Source organism: Alexandromys fortis, unplaced genomic scaffold (genome assembly GCF_014885135.2).
Source record: "Alexandromys fortis isolate MF-2015 unplaced genomic scaffold, M_Fortis_MF-2015_v1.1 scaffold_107, whole genome shotgun sequence".
Taxonomy (NCBI): domain Eukaryota; kingdom Metazoa; phylum Chordata; class Mammalia; order Rodentia; family Cricetidae; genus Alexandromys; species Alexandromys fortis.
In genome coordinates this window covers 1,611,477-1,616,922 of record NW_026067987.1, presented here as the reverse complement: position 1 = coordinate 1,616,922, position 5,446 = coordinate 1,611,477, and positions in this window count along the sequence as shown.

Here is a 5,446-nt window from a genome sequence, read left to right as displayed (position 1 = left end):
GTTTGTACCCACTCTACAGCCCAGGTATGCCTTGAATGTGCAACTCTCCTGCTTCAGCCTTCCAAGTAGTTGGAATTACATGCCTATACCACAAAGCTCTGCTCCAGTACTCTTTTCTTCCTGCTTTTTAGTAACACCTTCTCCTGGATTCCTGTATCATGTACAAAGGACAAGGGAGATTTGACTCTGCTTCTAGTTTCATTTGTGACGAGCTTGAGTTTGAGTTTAGAAATATGGAACAAGAGAGGCTTGTTCACCCTCATCCTGAATCCTCTTCTTTGGGTTCACAGACAGAATTTTGGAAGAGACAAGTAGAGGATGATGTTGCTGTTTTGTTTTTGAGACAGGGTTACTCTATGTAGCCCTGGATGTCCTGGAACTCACTCTGTAGACCAGGCTGGCCTTGAACTCACAGAGATCTGCCTGCCTCTGCCTCCCAAGTGCTGGGATCAAAGGGGTGAGTCACCACTGCCAGGTGACAAGTAGAGACTGTAAGTGGAGAAGAAAGCTTGACCAACTTCATAGAGCAATCACAGGAATTCCTTCCTCTAATGAAGTTTCGTTTTGGAGTCTGGACACTTTCACTGAGGTGTCTGGTTACCCTGGTGGGGCTGTACAGCTGTATACAAGGCACCTAGACTCCAACCTTAGGTATTCTAGGAGAACAGCTGCATTGGTCTAGAGGAACGGCAACCCCAAGCTTTACCAAAACCATTCCAGAGTGAGGCCAGGAGTCACCTATGCTGTGTGACCAATGGAGTATTCTGGGAGGGGGGGAAGGGGCATTTGTTCTCATTTGGGATCTGCCAAGAATTTTTCTTATCATATTGATATCACTTATCTTGTTGTATCCAACTGCTGATATCTAGATATCTTCAAAAGTGGTCACTAGTCCAGTGATACAACAAATACCAGCTCCTCCTAAGTGTGCCAGCTTCTCTATCATCATTCGTCCTTGCATGAAATTAGATGGAAGGGTTTTATTTTGTTGTTCTCTTCTGTTTTGCTTTTCTTGAGAAAGGCTTGGCCCTTGAAATGTTACTTGACTTTAGAAGCAGGGCTGGGTAGCAAACAGAAAGATTTTCTCAGAAAGATTTCAATGCAAGAATATCCTCCCAGAACAGAGAGTAGCATCCTCGGAAACTGGATTCGCATATGGAAATGGCTTGCAAAACCTCATTCACTAATCAATCACATTCAGTGATTAAGTTTAGCATTTTTATTTTAAATCAGTGTTCCTTCTTAAAAGCAACCTAGCCAAAAGCAGTTGCAAATTGTTGGGTAATTATCACAAGTCATTGTACTGGAAAAACCGGCTGCTCAAACCCTTGTACAACCACCCATTAGGACTGCGTGATGATTCATCCTTGAGATGCTATTATGTACTTAAATCAACAAGATTCCATTTCTTCAAGGAGAATTATCTTCAAAAGCTCTGTGTGTGTGTGTGTGTGTGTGTCCATCTCTGTCTGTCTGTGTGTGTGTGTGTGTGTGTGTGTCCATCTCTGTCTGTCTGTCTCTCTGTCTATCTCCATCTGTCTCTGTCGCTCTCTCTGTTTGTCTGTCTGTGTCTGTCTGTCTCTTTCCCTGTTTCACTCCCCCCCCCCCGTTTCCTACTTGTTTCTAGGGCTAAGGAGAATGGGTTCTTAAAGAAAACACTGACACTCAGACAAGGCCAGAGGAAGATCGTCAACATGACTTGAATTTGAGTTTTATTTAATTTTCCCTTTTGGCTGTCTTCCCACACTTGAGGTACTTTCGACTCATCTCTGCCACACCCAGAGCTCATACACCCAGATACTATGAAGAATTGTGAAATTTAGAAGCAGCACCCTATGCTCACCTAAAATTCAGCTCAAAAAGCAAAGGCTTTGAGTACCCATCCATTTACAACTTACACATTTTCTTTCTTCTTGAGTATTTAGGTGCAAAAGATTTGGACAAGATGTACCTGAAAGTGAAAACAACTTTTCCCCCAGGTTTTTAACTCTGACCAGGAATATTCTGTGATGTAAATAAACCAAAATGGTTGGTTATGATGCAAGTCTATTTATGTGCTCCATTTCATCTATATGGCTACCCTGTGTTCGTAAGATGTTTTCTGCGACATAAATTCCATAGTATTCCATAGATGATAATTAAAACACACAATTTAATGTTGTCTATGGATGGCTCTGCTAAACTGTACTCCAGTTAGGACAAGATAATATATAGTATTAAAACAGCCCCTTAGGAAAAGCAATATATATCACATATATNGCAGAACATCACCAAAATGGGGAGACGTTCATGCTGACGACCAAACAGGATACCCCATTTCCAGCCCTCACTCGCCACTGGTGAAGCATCAAAAACAACAATGGGAACCAGTGCCTTCCAGCACTTGGGTGTGGGATAACCTCCTGTACACTGCAAAATATGTATTCTTCTCATTGGTTAATATTAAAGCTGAGTTGGCCCATAGTCAGGCAGAATAAGGCTATATATTCATAATTCAGTAAGCTTTAGGGGAGCTTTAAGTGCCAGGCTTCCCTGATCAAGATGGTGTGCACCAGTTTCAACCACACCCGTGGGATATTTTGGAAAAGGGCTTCAAAGTGATGACTCACATGGTCCAGTCACAGAGGGAAGCTAGGAAAAGGCAGTCAACGATGAACACTCATTCTCAAACAAGTGAGCTTTCTCACCTGCTGTAGTGGGGCATATAGGTTAGGGTCCTGGGTGGGTCATTTGTTTGCAGACACACACCCTTCATTGCCTTTAGCTGACTTACTTATCCATACCACTCCCAGAAGAACCCGCTGCCACCCAGACATGGCTCTTCATTCTCTTGATCCTACTCGTCTCTAGCACATGTCCCCAAACATAGGAGCCAGATAGATTCCTGCTGCTTGCTGCGTGACGTAGGAGAGATCAAGGGAGCCAAAGCCATAGGAGGGAAGGAAAGCAAGGTTTGCGTACACCCATGCAACGCTAATTCCATGCCCTACCCTTCTAAACCCTGCCCCGCTCCCTCTTCTCATTTATGATTCCTGTCATTGCTACTCTTTATGAGCTATCCGGCCTTTGGAAAGCTACCTCACCAAGTAACACGTTTCCATTGTTTTCACAGAACCAGTAAGAAAAATGCCATCCTCAGGAGAGGGTCTGGGGAAATTTATATAATTAATATGTGGAAAGTCATTAGGACAGAGTATGCTAATAAGGCTGATCGTTATCTCTGGGTTTTAGCTTCAGGAAAACACCTGGGGCCTGTCTTCCCACTCTGAGAATTTGGAGCGGGCATCAGGTCAACTAGCAGAGGCCCAAGGAACAGACCTCTAACTAATGCACTTGACCACACACTTTCCACCCTCCCCTCCCTCTTCTCACCCTACCTCACCCCCACGCTGTCTCTCTCTTTCTCTCCACCTCCACACTTGCCACTGGGCATCTCTTTGGGGCTCATGGAGCATCAGAGCTATGGCTTCTCAACAGTCTAAGGGTTCCTGCATGTATGTTAGCTGCAGCGACCAGTGTCACTCATTCATCATCTTCTAGAAAGTTGATGGAGATGTGTGGTCAGCTAGCAGGTCCCTCTCATTATCGGTTACTCCCTGCGATACTTGTTTACTGTTCTGTGGCTTTTTCCTGTTCTACTAGAAGAAATGTACCGAATTACTCTACTCCAGCACCTAGAATAGGAAGCTCTCCGTTCATAGTCGAAAGCTTCCATCTTAATAAATAATCTTTTATTTTTATTAAAAACAAACAAACAAACTCCTGCCACCGTAGTAGTGTGATTTTAACTATTCTTCCTACTCATGAAAAGCCTTTGAAACAAAGCACCAAAAAAATATGGCTTCACCTTAGCCTTCTTCCCTCCCCCTAGAAGAGTGAGTAAATTAACTAAATAGTAATTGTACAATGCTTGTGAACATGACACTTGGGTTCAGTTCCTGATACAGATGAAGATACCAAGACCATTGAGGAAATGACCCACCCATGCCTGCACAGCCAGCAAGAGCCATATGTGGAGACAGACACACATAGGCCCCTCTGGGAGAATCTAAGAAAGCAAGGCATGTTTTCAACATGCAAGTTTTATTAAAGTCATAGGAATATCCCTCAGAAACTTAGAGGAAACCCACGCTGATTGAGTCATTATGATTCTGGCCTCCTGTGGGATTTCATGGCCATACTTTCCTTAGTGTATAGTTTTGGATCTTGAATTAATCACCCTGCACAGCCGCCTACGTGGAAAGCAAAGGAGCTCGATGTACGGTGCCTTCGTTACAGTCAATAGCAAGTGGCACTTAGCACATCTGACGGCTCAGTGTGTGCGTGAGATAATCGTTTGAGAGCCTGCTCTGCTTATTTAGGGCGGTAACTCAATATCATTAGGCAACTGAAAACTACCTCAGCCTTGCCGTGGGAAATCTCAGACAACACACTGTTGGACTCTGATTTCTCAGCCAGTCCAGAATTCTTGAGACTATGCCTGCCTTGTGCTTATTGTAGATCTGTCATGGGGACTCGGAACCTCAGAGACCTGGAGGACCTGCATACTTGGGTACAGGTGCAAGAAATGGAACATTCAGAAAGAAATGACACTCAGGGTGCCTTTGTCTCCAGTGTTTCCAGCAGAAGGTTTCGGTCCTATCAACTCATTGCCCCCTCTAACTTATATTCCCCATAAGCCATTATCATTAAAATACAGTGTGTTACCGATCGAGGAAGGGAAGAAGCAAGTCAAACAGGTCAAAACTCAAAGTGTGTGCTCAGGAGAAGTTTGTAATCTGTCATTTTTTTGTACGCAGACTTAAGTTTGTTCATCTTTATGTCCATCATTTTCTTAAAATAGCTATGCTATTACTTTGGCAGATAGGAATTTTAGCACTAATTACCAGTTCAAATACCCAACCTGTTACAGAAAAGTTAGATTAAAAAAAAAATGGTGTAAATTATCACCCAGACCACATTAAGCATATGATGAAATATTTACTTCATATATCAGAAAGGATAAGATAAAAACTCACTGCCAAGGAGCAACCAGCCAAAAGAAGCAGGAGGGCAGAATATGTTTCTCTCCTTCTGCTGGCTAGCCCGCTGCCCGCTTCACACCTTACAGGCACTGTGGTAGGACTAACTTTCAACCAATGTGGGGAAATCCTTGAATGGGAAGGTGGGCAGGGAAAACAGAGACTCCCATCTTCGCTCCCTGGATAGAAGAGGGCCCATCACAAGCAGAAGGCTCACAACCAGAGTTGAGAAAGGGGTGGTCCTTCAACTAACCCACACAAGTGAATCTGGGGATCTGAACCTGCCAACAGAAAGTCGCAGTCACACACTGTTGACCCAGCTTGAAGGACGCCGTTGGGTGTCTGCAAGCATGGGATCGCTCCCTGAGGAGGAAGTCCACCCTAGACTTTTAGAGTTTGTTAATACATGAAAAACTAGAATTGAG